At 42.3% G+C, this 21,070-nt stretch overlaps 1 protein-coding gene across 2 annotated transcripts in view; it reads right to left on the reverse strand.

Annotated features, from left to right (window-relative positions):
• The window catches only part of LOC124412981, an 81,530-nt gene that overhangs the window by 58,796 nt on the left and 1,664 nt on the right, over nt 1-21,070 (reverse strand). The window lies entirely within an intron of this gene.

The following is a 21,070-nucleotide window of genomic DNA, read 5'->3' on the forward strand; positions in this document are numbered from 1 at the left end:
TGTAACTTTTGACTCGTTGCTCGCAGCGTATTGGGACTGCGCTCAATCGATTCCTCTCGCAAAATTACGTCGGAATAGTGCCTGAAAGAATTGATTGTAGCACTTTTCAGAATCGCCGAAATTTTCGCCAAAAATCCAAAGGGGTTAGCCTTAGTTTTTTTATCGATTTTCGGGGCCGGAAATTTTTCGCCTCGGAATCGATTAGTATGACCCTTCCTAGAGTAATTCGACCACCAGGAACTCAAAAAACACATGCAAAAGAGCGTAGGACAAACAGCAGAGAAATGACGACGAAAATATCCAGTTTTTCGGCTGTAACTTTCGACTCGTTGCTCGTAGCGTATTGGGACTGCGCTCAATCGATTCCTCTCGCAAAATTACGTCGGAATAGTGCCTGAAAGAATTGATTGTAGCTTATTCCAGAATCGCCGAAATTTTCGCCAAAAATCCAAAGGGGTTAGCCTTGGTTTTTTATCGATTTTCGGAGCCGGAAATTTTTCGTCTCGGAATCGATTAGTACGACTCTTTCTAGAGTAATTCGACCACCAGGAACTCAAAAAACATATGCAAAAGAGCGTAGGACCAACAGCAGGGAAATGACGACGAAAATCTCCAGTTTTTTGGCTGTAACTCTTGAGGAGCTGCTCGCAGCGTATTGGGACTGCGCTTAATCGATTCCTCTCGCAAAATTACGTCGGAATAGTGCCTGAAAGAATTGATTGTAGCACTTTTCAGAATCGCCGAAATTTTCGCCAAAAATCCAAAGGGGTTAGCCTTAGTTTTTTTATCGATTTTTGGGGCCGGAAATTTTTCGTCTCGGAATCGATGAGTATGACCCTTTCTAGAGTAATTCGACCACCAGGAACTCAAAAAACACATGCAAAAGAGCGTAGGACAAACAGCAGAGAAATGACGACGAAAATATCCAGTTTTTCGGCTGTAACTTTTGAGGAGCTGCTCGCAGCGTATTGGGACTGCGCTCAATCGATTCCTCTCGCAAAATTACGTCGGAATAGTGCCTGAAAGAATTGATTGTAGCACTTTTCAGAATCGCCGAAATTTTCGCCAAAAATCCAAAGGGGTTAGCCTTAGTTTTTTTATCGATTTTCGGGGCCGGAAATTTTTCGCCTCGGAATCGATTAGTATGACCCTTTCTAGAGTAATTCGACCACCAGGAACTCAAAAAACACATGCAAAAGAGCGTAGGACAAACAGCAGAGAAATGACGACGAAAATATCCAGTTTTTCGGCTGTAACTTTTGACTCGTTGCTCGCAGCGTATTGGGACTGCGCTCAATCGATTCCTCTCGCAAAATTACGTCGGAATAGTGCCTGAAAGAATTGATTGTAGCTCATTCCAGAATCGCCGAAATTTTTGCCAAAAATCCAAAGGGGTTAGCCTTGGTTTTTTATCGATTTTCGGAGCCGGAAATTTTTCGTCTCAGAATCGATTAGTACGACTTTTTCTAGAGTAATTCGACCACCAGGAACTCAAAAAACATATGCTAAAGAGCGTAGGACCAACAGCAGAGAAATGACGACGAAAATCTGCAGTTTTTTGGCTGTAACTTTTGAGGAGCTGCTCGCAGCGTATTGGGACTGCGCTTAATCGATTCCTCTCGCAAAATTACGTCGGAATAGTGCCTGAAAGGATTGATTGTAGCACTTTTCAGAATCGCCGAAATTTTCGCCAAAAATCCAAAGGGGTTAGCCTTGGTTTTTTATCGATTTTCGGAGCCGGAAATTTTTCGTCTCGAAATCGATTAGTACGACTCTTTCTAGAGTAATTCGACCACCAGGAACTCAAAAAACATATGCAAAAGAGCGTAGGACCAACAGCAGAGAAATGACGACAAAAATCTCCAGTTTTTTGGCTGTAACTTTTGAGGAGCTGCTCGCAGCGTATTGGGACTGCGCTTAATCGATTCCTCTCGCAAATTTACGTCGGAATAGTGCCTGAAAGAATTGATTGTAGGACTTTTCAGAATCGCCGAAATTTTCGCCAAAAATCCAAAGGGGTTAGCCTTAGTTTTTTTATCGATTTTCGGGGCCGGAAATTTTTCGCCTCGGAATCGATTAGTATGACCCTTTCTAGAGTAATTCGACCACCAGGAACTTAAAAAACACATGCAAAAGAGCGTAGGACAAACAGCAGAGAAATGACGACGAAAATCTCCAGTTTTTTGGCTGTAACTTTTGAGGAGCTGCTCGCAGCGTATTGGGACTATGCTCAATCGATTCCTCTCGCAAAATTACGTCGGAATAGTGCCTGAAAGAATTGATTGTAGCACTTTTCAGAATCGCCGAAATTTTCGCCAAAAATCCAAAGGGGTTAGCCTTGGTTTTTTATCGATTTTCGGAGCCGGAAAGTTTTCGTCTCGGAATCGATTAGTACGACTCTTTCTAGAGTAATTCGACCATCAGGAACTCAAAAAACATATGCAAAAGAGCGTAGGACCAACAGCAGAGAAATGACGACGAAAATCTCCAGTTTTTTGGCTGTAACTTTTGAGGAGCTGCTCGCAGCGTATTGGGACTATGCTTAATCGATTCCTCTCGCAAAATTACGTCGGAATAGTGCCTGAAAGAATTGATTGTAGCACTTTTCAGAATCGCCGAAATTTTCGCTAAAAATCCAAAGGGGTTAGCCTTAGTTTTTTTATCGATTTTCGGGGCCGGAAATTTTTCGCCTCGGAATCGATTAGTATGACCCTTTCTAGAGTAATTTGACCACCAGGAACTCAAAAAACATATGCAAAAGAGCGTAGGACCAACAGCAGAGAAATGACGACGAAAATCTCCAGTTTTTTGGCTGTAACTTTTGAGGAGCTGCTCGCAGCGTATTGGGACTATGCTTAATCGATTCCTCTCGCAAAATTACGTCGGAATAGTGCCTGAAAGAATTGATTGTAGCACTTTTCAGAATCGCCGAAATTTTCGCTAAAAATCCAAAGGGGTTAGCCTTAGTTTTTTTATCGATTTTCGGGGCCGGAAATTTTTCGCCTCGGAATCGATTAGTATGACCCTTTCTAGAGTAATTCGACCACCAGGAACTCAAAAAACACATGCAAAAGAGCGTAGGACAAACAGCAGAGAAATGACGACGAAAATATCCAGTTTTTCGGCTGTAACTTTTGAGGAGCTGCTCGCAGCGTATTGGGACTGCGCTTAATCGATTCCTCTCGCAAAATTACGTCGGAACAGTGCCTGAAAGAATTGATTGTAGCTTATTCCAGAATCGCCGAAATTTTCGCCAAAAATCCAAAGGGGTTAGCCTTGGTTTTTTATCGATTTTCGGAGCCGGAAAGTTTTCGTCTCGGAATCGATTAGTACGACTCTTTCTAGAGTAATTCGACCATCAGGAACTCAAAAAACATATGCAAAAGAGCGTAGGACCAACAGCAGAGAAATGACGACGAAAATCTCCAGTTTTTTGGCTGTAACTTTTGAGGAGCTGCTCGCAGCGTATTGGGACTATGCTTAATCGATTCCTCTCGCAAAATTACGTCGGAATAGTGCCTGAAAGAATTGATTGTAGCACTTTTCAGAATCGCCGAAATTTTCGCTAAAAATCCAAAGGGGTTAGCCTTAGTTTTTTTATCGATTTTCGGGGCCGGAAATTTTTCGCCTCGGAATCGATTAGTATGACCCTTTCTAGAGTAATTTGACCACCAGGAACTCAAAAAACATATGCAAAAGAGCGTAGGACCAACAGCAGAGAAATGACGACGAAAATCTCCAGTTTTTTGGCTGTAACTTTTGAGGAGCTGCTCGCAGCGTATTGGGACTATGCTTAATCGATTCCTCTCGCAAAATTACGTCGGAATAGTGCCTGAAAGAATTGATTGTAGCACTTTTCAGAATCGCCGAAATTTTCGCTAAAAATCCAAAGGGGTTAGCCTTAGTTTTTTTATCGATTTTCGGGGCCGGAAATTTTTCGCCTCGGAATCGATTAGTATGACCCTTTCTAGAGTAATTCGACCACCAGGAACTCAAAAAACACATGCAAAAGAGCGTAGGACAAACAGCAGAGAAATGACGACGAAAATATCCAGTTTTTCGGCTGTAACTTTTGAGGAGCTGCTCGCAGCGTATTGGGACTGCGCTTAATCGATTCCTCTCGCAAAATTACGTCGGAATAGTGCCTGAAAGAATTGATTGTAGCTTATTCCAGAATCGCCGAAATTTTCGCCAAAAATCCAAAGGGGTTAGCCTTGGTCTTTATCGATTTTCGAAGCCGGAAATTTTTCGTCTCGGAATCGATTAGTACGACTCTTTCTAGAGTAATTCGACCACCAGGAACTCAAAAAACATATGCAAAAGAGCGTAAGACCAACAGCAGAGAAATGACGACGAAAATATCCAGTTTTTCGGCTGTAACTTTTGACTCGTTGCTCGCAGCGTATTGGGACTGCGCTCAATCGATTCCTCTCGCAAAATTACGTCGGAATAGTGCCTGAAAGAATTGATTGTAGCTTATTCCAGAATCGCCGAAATTTTCGCCAAAAATCCAAAGGGGTTAGCCTTGGTTTTTTATCGATTTTCGGAGCCGGAAATTTTTCGTCTCGGAATCGATTAGTATGACCCTATCTAGAGTAATTCGACCACCAGGAACTCAAAAAACACATGCAAAAGAGCGTAGGACAAACAGCAGAGAAATGACGACGAAAATATCCAGTTTTTCGGCTGTAACTTTTGACTCGTTGCTCGCAGCGTATTGGGACTGCGCTCAATCGATTTCTCTCGCAAAATTACGTCGGAATAGTGCCTGAAAGAATTGATTGTAGCTTATTCCAGAATCGCCGAAATTTTCGCCAAAAATCCAAAGGGGTTAGCCTTAGTTTTTTATCGATTTTCGGAGCCGGAAATTTTTCGTCTCGGAATCGATTAGTACGACTCTTTCTAGAGTAATTCGACCACCAGGAACTCAAAAAACATATGCAAAAGAGCGTAGGACCAACAGCAGGGAAATGACGACGAAAATCTCCAGTTTTTTGGCTGTAACTCTTGAGGAGCTGCTCGCAGCGTATTGGGACTGCGCTTAATCGATTCCTCTCGCAAAATTACGTCGGAATAGTGCCTGAAAGAATTGATTGTAGCACTTTTCAGAATCGCCGAAATTTTCGCCAAAAATCCAAAGGGGTTAGCCTTAGTTTTTTTATCGATTTTTGGGGCCGGAAATTTTTCGTCTCGGAATCGATTAGTATGACCCTTTCTAGAGTAATTCGACCACCAGGAACTCAAAAAACACATGCAAAAGAGCGTAGGACAAACAGCAGAGAAATGACGACGAAAATATCCAGTTTTTCGGCTGTAACTTTTGAGGAGCTGCTCGCAGCGTATTGGGACTGCGCTCAATCGATTCCTCTCGCAAAATTACGTCGGAATAGTGCCTGAAAGAATTGATTGTAGCACTTTTCAGAATCGCCGAAATTTTCGCCAAAAATCCAAAGGGGTTAGCCTTAGTTTTTTTATCGATTTTCGGGGCCGGAAATTTTTCGCCTCGGAATCGATTAGTATGACCCTTTCTAGAGTAATTCGACCACCAGGAACTCAAAAAACACATGCAAAAGAGCGTAGGACAAACAGCAGAGAAATGACGACGAAAATATCCAGTTTTTCGGCTGTAACTTTTGACTCGTTGCTCGCAGCGTATTGGGACTGCGCTCAATCGATTCCTCTCGCAAAATTACGTCGGAATAGTGCCTGAAAGAATTGATTGTAGCACTTTTCAGAATCGCCGAAATTTTCGCTAAAAATCCAAAGGGGTTAGCCTTAGTTTTTTTATCGATTTTCGGGGCCGGAAATTTTTCGCCTCGGAATCGATTAGTATGACCCTTTCTAGAGTAATTCGACCACCAGGAACTCAAAAAACACATGCAAAAGAGCGTAGGACAAACAGCAGAGAAATGACGACGAAAATATCCAGTTTTTCGGCTGTAACTTTCGACTCGTTGCTCGTAGCGTATTGGGACTGCGCTCAATCGATTCCTCTCGCAAAATTACGTCGGAATAGTGCCTGAAAGAATTGATTGTAGCTTATTCCAGAATCGCCGAAATTTTCGCCAAAAATCCAAAGGGGTTAGCCTTAGTTTTTTATCGATTTTCGGAGCCGGAAATTTTTCGTCTCGGAATCGATTAGTACGACTCTTTCTAGAGTAATTCGACCACCAGGAACTCAAAAAACATATGCAAAAGAGCGTAGGACCAACAGCAGGGAAATGACGACGAAAATCTCCAGTTTTTTGGCTGTAACTCTTGAGGAGCTGCTCGCAGCGTATTGGGACTGCGCTTAATCGATTCCTCTCGCAAAATTACGTCGGAATAGTGCCTGAAAGAATTGATTGTAGCACTTTTCAGAATCGCCGAAATTTTCGCCAAAAATCCAAAGGGGTTAGCCTCAGTTTTTTTATCGATTTTTGGGGCCGGAAATTTTTCGTCTCGGAATCGATTAGTATGACCCTTTCTAGAGTAATTCGACCACCAGGAACTCAAAAAACACATGCAAAAGAGCGTAGGACAAACAGCAGAGAAATGACGACGAAAATATCCAGTTTTTCGGCTGTAACTTTTGAGGAGCTGCTCGCAGCGTATTGGGACTGCGCTTAATCGATTCCTCTCGCAAAATTACGTCGGAATAGTGCCTGAAAGAATTGATTGTAGCACTTTTCAGAATCGCCGAAATTTTCGCCAAAAATCCAAAGGGGTTAGCCTCAGTTTTTTTATCGATTTTTGGGGCCGGAAATTTTTCGTCTCGGAATCGATTAGTATGACCCTTTCTAGAGTAATTCGACCACCAGGAACTCAAAAAACACATGCAAAAGAGCGTAGGACAAACAGCAGAGAAATGACGACGAAAATATCCAGTTTTTCGGCTGTAACTTTTGAGGAGCTGCTCGCAGCGTATTGGGACTGCGCTCAATCGATTCCTCTCGCAAAATTACGTCGGAATAGTGCCTGAAAGAATTGATTGTAGCACTTTTCAGAATCGCCGAAATTTTCGCCAAAAATCCAAAGGGGTTAGCCTTAGTTTTTTTATCGATTTTCGGGGCCGGAAATTTTTCGCCTCGGAATCGATTAGTATGACCCTTTCTAGAGTAATTCGACCACCAGGAACTCAAAAAACACATGCAAAAGAGCGTAGGACAAACAGCAGAGAAATGACGACGAAAATATCCAGTTTTTCGGCTGTAACTTTTGACTCGTTGCTCGCAGCGTATTGGGACTGCGCTCAATCGATTCCTCTCGCAAAATTACGTCGGAATAGTGCCTGAAAGAATTGATTGTAGCACTTTTCAGAATCGCCGAAATTTTCGCCAAAAATCCAAAGGGGTTAGCCTTAGTTTTTTTATCGATTTTCGGGGCCGGAAATTTTTCGCCTCGGAATCGATTAGTATGACCCTTCCTAGAGTAATTCGACCACCAGGAACTCAAAAAACACATGCAAAAGAGCGTAGGACAAACAGCAGAGAAATGACGACGAAAATATCCAGTTTTTCGGCTGTAACTTTCGACTCGTTGCTCGTAGCGTATTGGGACTGCGCTCAATCGATTCCTCTCGCAAAATTACGTCGGAATAGTGCCTGAAAGAATTGATTGTAGCTTATTCCAGAATCGCCGAAATTTTCGCCAAAAATCCAAAGGGGTTAGCCTTGGTTTTTTATCGATTTTCGGAGCCGGAAATTTTTCGTCTCGGAATCGATTAGTACGACTCTTTCTAGAGTAATTCGACCACCAGGAACTCAAAAAACATATGCAAAAGAGCGTAGGACCAACAGCAGGGAAATGACGACGAAAATCTCCAGTTTTTTGGCTGTAACTCTTGAGGAGCTGCTCGCAGCGTATTGGGACTGCGCTTAATCGATTCCTCTCGCAAAATTACGTCGGAATAGTGCCTGAAAGAATTGATTGTAGCACTTTTCAGAATCGCCGAAATTTTCGCCAAAAATCCAAAGGGGTTAGCCTTAGTTTTTTTATCGATTTTTGGGGCCGGAAATTTTTCGTCTCGGAATCGATGAGTATGACCCTTTCTAGAGTAATTCGACCACCAGGAACTCAAAAAACACATGCAAAAGAGCGTAGGACAAACAGCAGAGAAATGACGACGAAAATATCCAGTTTTTCGGCTGTAACTTTTGAGGAGCTGCTCGCAGCGTATTGGGACTGCGCTCAATCGATTCCTCTCGCAAAATTACGTCGGAATAGTGCCTGAAAGAATTGATTGTAGCACTTTTCAGAATCGCCGAAATTTTCGCCAAAAATCCAAAGGGGTTAGCCTTAGTTTTTTTATCGATTTTCGGGGCCGGAAATTTTTCGCCTCGGAATCGATTAGTATGACCCTTTCTAGAGTAATTCGACCACCAGGAACTCAAAAAACACATGCAAAAGAGCGTAGGACAAACAGCAGAGAAATGACGACGAAAATATCCAGTTTTTCGGCTGTAACTTTTGACTCGTTGCTCGCAGCGTATTGGGACTGCGCTCAATCGATTCCTCTCGCAAAATTACGTCGGAATAGTGCCTGAAAGAATTGATTGTAGCTCATTCCAGAATCGCCGAAATTTTTGCCAAAAATCCAAAGGGGTTAGCCTTGGTTTTTTATCGATTTTCGGAGCCGGAAATTTTTCGTCTCAGAATCGATTAGTACGACTTTTTCTAGAGTAATTCGACCACCAGGAACTCAAAAAACATATGCTAAAGAGCGTAGGACCAACAGCAGAGAAATGACGACGAAAATCTGCAGTTTTTTGGCTGTAACTTTTGAGGAGCTGCTCGCAGCGTATTGGGACTGCGCTTAATCGATTCCTCTCGCAAAATTACGTCGGAATAGTGCCTGAAAGGATTGATTGTAGCACTTTTCAGAATCGCCGAAATTTTCGCCAAAAATCCAAAGGGGTTAGCCTTGGTTTTTTATCGATTTTCGGAGCCGGAAATTTTTCGTCTCGAAATCGATTAGTACGACTCTTTCTAGAGTAATTCGACCACCAGGAACTCAAAAAACATATGCAAAAGAGCGTAGGACCAACAGCAGAGAAATGACGACAAAAATCTCCAGTTTTTTGGCTGTAACTTTTGAGGAGCTGCTCGCAGCGTATTGGGACTGCGCTTAATCGATTCCTCTCGCAAATTTACGTCGGAATAGTGCCTGAAAGAATTGATTGTAGGACTTTTCAGAATCGCCGAAATTTTCGCCAAAAATCCAAAGGGGTTAGCCTTAGTTTTTTTATCGATTTTCGGGGCCGGAAATTTTTCGCCTCGGAATCGATTAGTATGACCCTTTCTAGAGTAATTCGACCACCAGGAACTTAAAAAACACATGCAAAAGAGCGTAGGACAAACAGCAGAGAAATGACGACGAAAATCTCCAGTTTTTTGGCTGTAACTTTTGAGGAGCTGCTCGCAGCGTATTGGGACTATGCTCAATCGATTCCTCTCGCAAAATTACGTCGGAATAGTGCCTGAAAGAATTGATTGTAGCACTTTTCAGAATCGCCGAAATTTTCGCCAAAAATCCAAAGGGGTTAGCCTTGGTTTTTTATCGATTTTCGGAGCCGGAAAGTTTTCGTCTCGGAATCGATTAGTACGACTCTTTCTAGAGTAATTCGACCATCAGGAACTCAAAAAACATATGCAAAAGAGCGTAGGACCAACAGCAGAGAAATGACGACGAAAATCTCCAGTTTTTTGGCTGTAACTTTTGAGGAGCTGCTCGCAGCGTATTGGGACTATGCTTAATCGATTCCTCTCGCAAAATTACGTCGGAATAGTGCCTGAAAGAATTGATTGTAGCACTTTTCAGAATCGCCGAAATTTTCGCTAAAAATCCAAAGGGGTTAGCCTTAGTTTTTTTATCGATTTTCGGGGCCGGAAATTTTTCGCCTCGGAATCGATTAGTATGACCCTTTCTAGAGTAATTTGACCACCAGGAACTCAAAAAACATATGCAAAAGAGCGTAGGACCAACAGCAGAGAAATGACGACGAAAATCTCCAGTTTTTTGGCTGTAACTTTTGAGGAGCTGCTCGCAGCGTATTGGGACTATGCTTAATCGATTCCTCTCGCAAAATTACGTCGGAATAGTGCCTGAAAGAATTGATTGTAGCACTTTTCAGAATCGCCGAAATTTTCGCTAAAAATCCAAAGGGGTTAGCCTTAGTTTTTTTATCGATTTTCGGGGCCGGAAATTTTTCGCCTCGGAATCGATTAGTATGACCCTTTCTAGAGTAATTCGACCACCAGGAACTCAAAAAACACATGCAAAAGAGCGTAGGACAAACAGCAGAGAAATGACGACGAAAATATCCAGTTTTTCGGCTGTAACTTTTGAGGAGCTGCTCGCAGCGTATTGGGACTGCGCTTAATCGATTCCTCTCGCAAAATTACGTCGGAACAGTGCCTGAAAGAATTGATTGTAGCTTATTCCAGAATCGCCGAAATTTTCGCCAAAAATCCAAAGGGGTTAGCCTTGGTTTTTTATCGATTTTCGGAGCCGGAAAGTTTTCGTCTCGGAATCGATTAGTACGACTCTTTCTAGAGTAATTCGACCATCAGGAACTCAAAAAACATATGCAAAAGAGCGTAGGACCAACAGCAGAGAAATGACGACGAAAATCTCCAGTTTTTTGGCTGTAACTTTTGAGGAGCTGCTCGCAGCGTATTGGGACTATGCTTAATCGATTCCTCTCGCAAAATTACGTCGGAATAGTGCCTGAAAGAATTGATTGTAGCACTTTTCAGAATCGCCGAAATTTTCGCTAAAAATCCAAAGGGGTTAGCCTTAGTTTTTTTATCGATTTTCGGGGCCGGAAATTTTTCGCCTCGGAATCGATTAGTATGACCCTTTCTAGAGTAATTTGACCACCAGGAACTCAAAAAACATATGCAAAAGAGCGTAGGACCAACAGCAGAGAAATGACGACGAAAATCTCCAGTTTTTTGGCTGTAACTTTTGAGGAGCTGCTCGCAGCGTATTGGGACTATGCTTAATCGATTCCTCTCGCAAAATTACGTCGGAATAGTGCCTGAAAGAATTGATTGTAGCACTTTTCAGAATCGCCGAAATTTTCGCTAAAAATCCAAAGGGGTTAGCCTTAGTTTTTTTATCGATTTTCGGGGCCGGAAATTTTTCGCCTCGGAATCGATTAGTATGACCCTTTCTAGAGTAATTCGACCACCAGGAACTCAAAAAACACATGCAAAAGAGCGTAGGACAAACAGCAGAGAAATGACGACGAAAATATCCAGTTTTTCGGCTGTAACTTTTGAGGAGCTGCTCGCAGCGTATTGGGACTGCGCTTAATCGATTCCTCTCGCAAAATTACGTCGGAATAGTGCCTGAAAGAATTGATTGTAGCTTATTCCAGAATCGCCGAAATTTTCGCCAAAAATCCAAAGGGGTTAGCCTTGGTCTTTATCGATTTTCGAAGCCGGAAATTTTTCGTCTCGGAATCGATTAGTACGACTCTTTCTAGAGTAATTCGACCACCAGGAACTCAAAAAACATATGCAAAAGAGCGTAAGACCAACAGCAGAGAAATGACGACAAAAATCTCCAGTTTTTTGGCTGTAACTTTTGAGGAGCTGCTCGCAGCGTATTGGGACTATGCTCAATCGATTCCTCTCGGAAAAATTACGTCGGAATAGTGCCTGAAAGAATTGATTGTAGCACTTTTCAGAATCGCCGAAATTTTCGCTAAAAATCCAAAGGGGTTAGCCTTAGTTTTTTTATCGATTTTCGGGGCCGGAAATTTTTCGCCTCGGAATCGATTAGTATGACCCTTTCTAGAGTAATTCGACCACCAGGAACTCAAAAAACACATGCAAAAGAGCGTAGGACAAACAGCAGAGAAATGACGACGAAAATATCCAGTTTTTCGGCTGTAACTTTTGACTCGTTGCTCGCAGCGTATTGGGACTGCGCTCAATCGATTCCTCTTGCAAAATTACGTCGGAATAGTGCCTGAAAGAATTGATTGTAGCTTATTCCAGAATCGCCGAAATTTTCGCCAAAAATCCAAAGGGGTTAGCCTTGGTTTTTTATCGATTTTCGGAGCCGGAAATTTTTCGTCTCGGAATCGATTAGTACGACTCTTTCTAGAGTAATTCGACCACCAGGAACTTAAAAAACACATGCAAAAGAGCGTAGGACAAACAGCAGAGAAATGACGACGAAAATCTCCAGTTTTTTGGCTGTAACTTTTGAGGAGCTGCTCGCAGCGTATTGGGACTATGCTCAATCGATTCCTCTCGCAAAATTACGTCGGAATAGTGCCTGAAAGAATTGATTGTAGCACTTTTCAGAATCGCCGAAATTTTCGCCAAAAATCCAAAGGGGTTAGCCTTGGTTTTTTATCGATTTTCGGAGCCGGAAATTTTTCGTCTCGGAATCGATTAGTACGACTCTTTCTAGAGTAATTCGACCATCAGGAACTCAAAAAACATATGCAAAAGAGCGTAGGACCAACAGCAGAGAAATGACGACGAAAATCTCCAGTTTTTTGGCTGTAACTTTTGAGGAGCTGCTCGCAGCGTATTGGGACTATGCTTAATCGATTCCTCTCGCAAAATTACGTCGGAATAGTGCCTGAAAGAATTGATTGTAGCACTTTTCAGAATCGCCGAAATTTTCGCCAAAAATCCAAAGGGGTTAGCCTTAGTTTTTTTATCGATTTTCGGGGCCGGAAATTTTTCGCCTCGGAATCGATTAGTATGACCCTTTCTAGAGTAATTCGACCACCAGGAACTCAAAAAACACATGCAAAAGAGCGTAGGACAAACAGCAGAGAAATGACGACGAAAATATCCAGTTTTTCGGCTGTAACTTTTGAGGAGCTGCTCGCAGCGTATTGGGACTGCGCTTAATCGATTCCTCTCGCAAAATTACGTCGGAATAGTGCCTGAAAGAATTGATTGTAGCTTATTCCAGAATCGCCGAAATTTTCGCCAAAAATCCAAAGGGGTTAGCCTTGGTCTTTATCGATTTTCGGAGCCGGAAATTTTTCGTCTCGGAATCGATTAGTACGACTCTTTCTAGAGTAATTCGACCACCAGGAACTCAAAAAACATATGCAAAAGAGCGTAAGACCAACAGCAGAGAAATGACGACAAAAATCTCCAGTTTTTTGGCTGTAACTTTTGAGGAGCTGCTCGCAGCGTATTGGGACTATGCTCAATCGATTCCTCTCGCAAAATTACGTCGGAATAGTGCCTGAAAGAATCGATTGTAGCACTTTTCAGAATCGCCGAAATTTTCGCTAAAAATCCAAAGGGGTTAGCCTCAGTTTTTTTATCGATTTTCGGGGCCGGAAATTTTTCGCCTCGGAATCGATTAGTATGACCCTTTCTAGAGTAATTCGACCACCAGGAACTCAAAAAACACATGCAAAAGAGCGTAGGACAAACAGCAGAGAAATGACGACGAAAATATCCAGTTTTTCGGCTGTAACTTTTGACTCGTTGCTCGCAGCGTATTGGGACTGCGCTCAATCGATTCCTCTTGCAAAATTACGTCGGAATAGTGCCTGAAAGAATTGATTGTAGCTTATTCCAGAATCGCCGAAATTTTCGCCAAAAATCCAAAGGGGTTAGCCTTGGTTTTTTATCGATTTTCGGAGCCGGAAATTTTTCGTCTCGGAATCGATTAGTACGACTCTTTCTAGAGTAATTCGACCACCAGGAACTCAAAAAACATATGCAAAAGAGCGTAGGACCAACAGCAGGGAAATGACGACGAAAATCTCCAGTTTTTTGGCTGTAACTCTTGAGGAGCTGCTCGCAGCGTATTGGGACTGCGCTTAATCGATTCCTCTCGCAAAATTACGTCGGAATAGTGCCTGAAAGAATTGATTGTAGCACTTTTCAGAATCGCCGAAATTTTCGCCAAAAATCCAAAGGGGTTAGCCTTAGTTTTTTTATCGATTTTTGGGGCCGGAAATTTTTCGTCTCGGAATCGATTAGTATGACCCTTTCTAGAGTAATTCGACCACCAGGAACTCAAAAAACACATGCAAAAGAGCGTAGGACAAACAGCAGAGAAATGACGACGAAAATATCCAGTTTTTCGGCTGTAACTTTTGAGGAGCTGCTCGCAGCGTATTGGGACTGCGCTCAATCGATTCCTCTCGCAAAATTACGTCGGAATAGTGCCTGAAAGAATTGATTGTAGCACTTTTCAGAATCGCCGAAATTTTCGCCAAAAATCCAAAGGGGTTAGCCTTAGTTTTTTTATCGATTTTCGGGGCCGGAAATTTTTCGCCTCGGAATCGATTAGTATGACCCTTTCTAGAGTAATTCGACCACCAGGAACTCAAAAAACACATGCAAAAGAGCGTAGGACAAACAGCAGAGAAATGACGACGAAAATATCCAGTTTTTCGGCTGTAACTTTTGACTCGTTGCTCGCAGCGTATTGGGACTGCGCTCAATCGATTCCTCTCGCAAAATTACGTCGGAATAGTGCCTGAAAGAATTGATTGTAGCACTTTTCAGAATCGCCGAAATTTTCGCCAAAAATCCAAAGGGGTTAGCCTTAGTTTTTTTATCGATTTTCGGGGCCGGAAATTTTTCGCCTCGGAATCGATTAGTATGACCCTTTCTAGAGTAATTCGACCACCAGGAACTCAAAAAACACATGCAAAAGAGCGTAGGACAAACAGCAGAGAAATGACGACGAAAATATCCAGTTTTTCGGCTGTAACTTTTGACTCGTTGCTCGCAGCGTATTGGGACTGCGCTCAATCGATTCCTCTCGCAAAATTACGTCGGAATAGTGCCTGAAAGAATTGATTGTAGCTTATTCCAGAATCGCCGAAATTTTCGCCAAAAATCCAAAGGGGTTAGCCTTGGTTTTTTATCGATTTTCGGAGCCGGAAATTTTTCGTCTCGGAATCGATTAGTATGACCCTATCTAGAGTAATTCGACCACCAGGAACTCAAAAAACACATGCAAAAGAGCGTAGGACAAACAGCAGAGAAATGACGACGAAAATATCCAGTTTTTCGGCTGTAACTTTTGACTCGTTGCTCGCAGCGTATTGGGACTGCGCTCAATCGATTTCTCTCGCAAAATTACGTCGGAATAGTGCCTGAAAGAATTGATTGTAGCTTATTCCAGAATCGCCGAAATTTTCGCCAAAAATCCAAAGGGGTTAGCCTTAGTTTTTTATCGATTTTCGGAGCCGGAAATTTTTCGTCTCGGAATCGATTAGTACGACTCTTTCTAGAGTAATTCGACCACCAGGAACTCAAAAAACATATGCAAAAGAGCGTAGGACCAACAGCAGGGAAATGACGACGAAAATCTCCAGTTTTTTGGCTGTAACTCTTGAGGAGCTGCTCGCAGCGTATTGGGACTGCGCTTAATCGATTCCTCTCGCAAAATTACGTCGGAATAGTGCCTGAAAGAATTGATTGTAGCACTTTTCAGAATCGCCGAAATTTTCGCCAAAAATCCAAAGGGGTTAGCCTTAGTTTTTTTATCGATTTTTGGGGCCGGAAATTTTTCGTCTCGGAATCGATTAGTATGACCCTTTCTAGAGTAATTCGACCACCAGGAACTCAAAAAACACATGCAAAAGAGCGTAGGACAAACAGCAGAGAAATGACGACGAAAATATCCAGTTTTTCGGCTGTAACTTTTGAGGAGCTGCTCGCAGCGTATTGGGACTGCGCTCAATCGATTCCTCTCGCAAAATTACGTCGGAATAGTGCCTGAAAGAATTGATTGTAGCACTTTTCAGAATCGCCGAAATTTTCGCCAAAAATCCAAAGGGGTTAGCCTTAGTTTTTTTATCGATTTTCGGGGCCGGAAATTTTTCGCCTCGGAATCGATTAGTATGACCCTTTCTAGAGTAATTCGACCACCAGGAACTCAAAAAACACATGCAAAAGAGCGTAGGACAAACAGCAGAGAAATGACGACGAAAATATCCAGTTTTTCGGCTGTAACTTTTGACTCGTTGCTCGCAGCGTATTGGGACTGCGCTCAATCGATTCCTCTCGCAAAATTACGTCGGAATAGTGCCTGAAAGAATTGATTGTAGCACTTTTCAGAATCGCCGAAATTTTCGCTAAAAATCCAAAGGGGTTAGCCTTAGTTTTTTTATCGATTTTCGGGGCCGGAAATTTTTCGCCTCGGAATCGATTAGTATGACCCTTTCTAGAGTAATTCGACCACCAGGAACTCAAAAAACACATGCAAAAGAGCGTAGGACAAACAGCAGAGAAATGACGACGAAAATATCCAGTTTTTCGGCTGTAACTTTCGACTCGTTGCTCGTAGCGTATTGGGACTGCGCTCAATCGATTCCTCTCGCAAAATTACGTCGGAATAGTGCCTGAAAGAATTGATTGTAGCTTATTCCAGAATCGCCGAAATTTTCGCCAAAAATCCAAAGGGGTTAGCCTTAGTTTTTTATCGATTTTCGGAGCCGGAAATTTTTCGTCTCGGAATCGATTAGTACGACTCTTTCTAGAGTAATTCGACCACCAGGAACTCAAAAAACATATGCAAAAGAGCGTAGGACCAACAGCAGGGAAATGACGACGAAAATCTCCAGTTTTTTGGCTGTAACTCTTGAGGAGCTGCTCGCAGCGTATTGGGACTGCGCTTAATCGATTCCTCTCGCAAAATTACGTCGGAATAGTGCCTGAAAGAATTGATTGTAGCACTTTTCAGAATCGCCGAAATTTTCGCCAAAAATCCAAAGGGGTTAGCCTCAGTTTTTTTATCGATTTTTGGGGCCGGAAATTTTTCGTCTCGGAATCGATTAGTATGACCCTTTCTAGAGTAATTCGACCACCAGGAACTCAAAAAACACATGCAAAAGAGCGTAGGACAAACAGCAGAGAAATGACGACGAAAATATCCAGTTTTTCGGCTGTAACTTTTGAGGAGCTGCTCGCAGCGTATTGGGACTGCGCTTAATCGATTCCTCTCGCAAAATTACGTCGGAATAGTGCCTGAAAGAATTGATTGTAGCACTTTTCAGAATCGCCGAAATTTTCGCCAAAAATCCAAAGGGGTTAGCCTCAGTTTTTTTATCGATTTTTGGGGCCGGAAATTTTTCGTCTCGGAATCGATTAGTATGACCCTTTCTAGAGTAATTCGACCACCAGGAACTCAAAAAACACATGCAAAAGAGCGTAGGACAAACAGCAGAGAAATGACGACGAAAATATCCAGTTTTTCGGCTGTAACTTTTGAGGAGCTGCTCGCAGCGTATTGGGACTGCGCTCAATCGATTCCTCTCGCAAAATTACGTCGGAATAGTGCCTGAAAGAATTGATTGTAGCACTTTTCAGAATCGCCGAAATTTTCGCCAAAAATCCAAAGGGGTTAGCCTTAGTTTTTTTATCGATTTTCGGGGCCGGAAATTTTTCGCCTCGGAATCGATTAGTATGACCCTTTCTAGAGTAATTCGACCACCAGGAACTCAAAAAACACATGCAAAAGAGCGTAGGACAAACAGCAGAGAAATGACGACGAAAATATCCAGTTTTTCGGCTGTAACTTTTGACTCGTTGCTCGCAGCGTATTGGGACTGCGCTCAATCGATTCCTCTCGCAAAATTACGTCGGAATAGTGCCTGAAAGAATTGATTGTAGCACTTTTCAGAATCGCCGAAATTTTCGCCAAAAATCCAAAGGGGTTAGCCTTAGTTTTTTTATCGATTTTCGGGGCCGGAAATTTTTCGCCTCGGAATCGATTAGTATGACCCTTCCTAGAGTAATTCGACCACCAGGAACTCAAAAAACACATGCAAAAGAGCGTAGGACAAACAGCAGAGAAATGACGACGAAAATATCCAGTTTTTCGGCTGTAACTTTCGACTCGTTGCTCGTAGCGTATTGGGACTGCGCTCAATCGATTCCTCTCGCAAAATTACGTCGGAATAGTGCCTGAAAGAATTGATTGTAGCTTATTCCAGAATCGCCGAAATTTTCGCCAAAAATCCAAAGGGGTTAGCCTTGGTTTTTTATCGATTTTCGGAGCCGGAAATTTTTCGTCTCGGAATCGATTAGTATGACCCTTTCTAGAGTAATTCGACCACCAGGAACTCAAAAAACACATGCAAAAGAGCGTAGGACAAACAGCAGAGAAATGACGACGAAAATATCCAGTTTTTCGGCTGTAACTTTTGACTCGTTGCTCGCAGCGTATTGGGACTGCGCTCAATCGATTCCTCTTGCAAAATTACGTCGGAATAGTGCCTGAAAGAATTGATTGTAGCTTATTCCAGAATCGCCGAAATTTTCGCCAAAAATCCAAAGGGGTTAGCCTTGGTTTTTTATCGATTTTCGGAGCCGGAAATTTTTCGTCTCGGAATCGATTAGTACGACTCTTTCTAGAGTAATTCGACCACCAGGAACTCAAAAAACATATGCAAAAGAGCGTAGGACCAACAGCAGGGAAATGACGACGAAAATCTCCAGTTTTTTGGCTGTAACTCTTGAGGAGCTGCTCGCAGCGTATTGGGACTGCGCTTAATCGATTCCTCTCGCAAAATTACGTCGGAATAGTGCCTGAAAGAATTGATTGTAGCACTTTTCAGAATCGCCGAAATTTTCGCCAAAAATCCAAAGGGGTTAGCCTTAGTTTTTTTATCGATTTTTGGGGCCGGAAATTTTTCGTCTCGGAATCGATTAGTATGACCCTTTCTAGAGTAATTCGACCACCAGGAACTCAAAAAACACATGCAAAAGAGCGTAGGACAAACAGCAGAGAAATGACGACGAAAATATCCAGTTTTTCGGCTGTAACTTTTGAGGAGCTGCTCGCAGCGTATTGGGACTGCGCTCAATCGATTCCTCTCGCAAAATTACGTCGGAATAGTGCCTGAAAGAATTGATTGTAGCTTATTCCAGAATCGCCGAAATTTTCGCCAAAAATCCAAAGGGGTTAGCCTTGGTTTTTTATCGATTTTCGGAGCCGGAAATTTTTCGTCTCGGAATCGATTAGTACGACTCTTTCTAGAGTAATTCGACCATCAGGAACTCAAAAAACATATGCAAAAGAGCGTAGGACCAACAGCAGAGAAATGACGACGAAAATCTCCAGTTTTTTGGCTGTAACTTTTGAGGAGCTGCTCGCAGCGTATTGGGACTATGCTTAATCGATTCCTCTCGCAAAATTACGTCGGAATAGTGCCTGAAAGAATTGATTGTAGCACTTTTCAGAATCGCCGAAATTTTCGCTTAAAATCCAAAGGGGTTAGCCTTAGTTTTTTTATCGATTTTCGGGGCCGGAAATTTTTCGCCTCGGAATCGATTAGTATGACCCTTTCTAGAGTAATTCGACCACCAGGAACTCAAAAAACACATGCAAAAGAGCGTAGGACAAACAGCAGAGAAATGACGACGAAAATATCCAGTTTTTCGGCTGTAACTTTTGACTCGTTGCTCGCAGCGTATTGGGACTGCGCTCAATCGATTCCACTCGCAAAATTACGTCGGAATAGTGCCTGAAAGAATTGATTGTAGCTTTTTCCAGAATCGCCGAAATTTTCGCCAAAAATTCAAAGGGTCTTGGTTTTTTATCGATTTTCGGAGCCGGAAATTTTTCGTCTCGGAATCGATTAGTACGACTCTTTCTAGAGTAATTCGACCACCAGGAACTCAAAAAACACATGCAAAAGAGCGTAGGACCAACAGCAGAGAAATGACGACGAAAATCTCTAGTTTTTCGGCTGTAACTTTTGATTCGTTGCTCGCAGCGTATTGGGACTGCGCTTAATCGATTCCTCTCGCAAAATTACGTCGGAATAGCGCCTGAAAGAATTTATTGCAGCACTCTTCAGAATCGTTGAAATTTTCGCAAAAACTCCAAAGGGGTTAGCCTTACTTTTCAGGTCATCTTTGGAGACGAGAACTTTTCATCTCGGAATCGATCTGTACGACCCTTCCTGGATTAATCTGACGCCGAGGAACTCAGAAAACGCAGCAAAAAGAGCGTAGGATTAACAGCAGAGATGTAACGACGCAAAGACCAGCAGCAAATAAATCGAGAAAAAGCAGCAAAAAATTCAAAGGGGTTGCCTCACCTCTTATTTGAGCGAAAATGTTTCAGACCAACTGGACCCTCTAGACCCCGTAGACGACATCTCTAACAGCAAGAGACCAACAGATGTGGATCATCAACGAAAATACAACGAAAATTGATTTATCATCGATGACCATCGAAGGTACGTGCAATAGTGACCATACAATATCGATTATCATATACTTGTTCTGCAAAGGTGTGTTTCACCTGTCGGACGGCTAAAACCTAAGCAATTTGAAACTATCACAACAATCACTATTTGTTATAGTAATCCATGTATTCTGCTAAGACAATATGTACTGGAAACCTATTCTACCGTATTGTAACAAGATATCTTGTGTAATGTTTAATCATACATGACGCTTTGCCTTTGACTTTTATCCTATCAGGTAACTTGTTCAATTGCTACAAAATGTAACCCACACTTGCACCAGAACTACGGCATATTGAATAAACTGTACTGGATTGATTCTAAAACTATACGGCTATGCGTATTCGACGTTTTTCCTTAACTCTGCGGAAATTATGTGCAGATTTCATGTACATACATACATACTCCGGACGTAACTTTCGTTCATCTTTTTGCAGCAACTCCAGACTGTGCGCAATTCATTCCTTACGCAAGATTACGTCGATATAGGGCATCAAATAATCCATTCCAGCATTTTTCGAAAGATTTGATACATCAAAATAGATATCAACAATATACATATGTTCAATAGATCTATCATAGTTACATTTATTCATCCGTTGTATAATTTCGCTGTATGTATGTATGTACATATTTCTCGTGCGGGATTTCCTCACGTTTCCACTCCACAATGACGACGGTATGTTACCAACGCTTGGCACGCGAGAGTCGTTGGTTGTGAAGATCTTCTCTTACCGGTGTGGTCAGTTACTTGGTTGATACTACATGAAACTGCTGATACCCCCAAACCTGTCCAGACTCGTTGTGAACTGTTACGGAAAATAACTTGGGGATGTGAGTCTTCATATATGTTCAGTCAATGGCCATTGTATTTAGTAATG

This window comes from Diprion similis, chromosome 12 (genome assembly GCF_021155765.1).
Source record: "Diprion similis isolate iyDipSimi1 chromosome 12, iyDipSimi1.1, whole genome shotgun sequence".
Taxonomy (NCBI): Eukaryota; Metazoa; Arthropoda; class Insecta; order Hymenoptera; family Diprionidae; genus Diprion; species Diprion similis.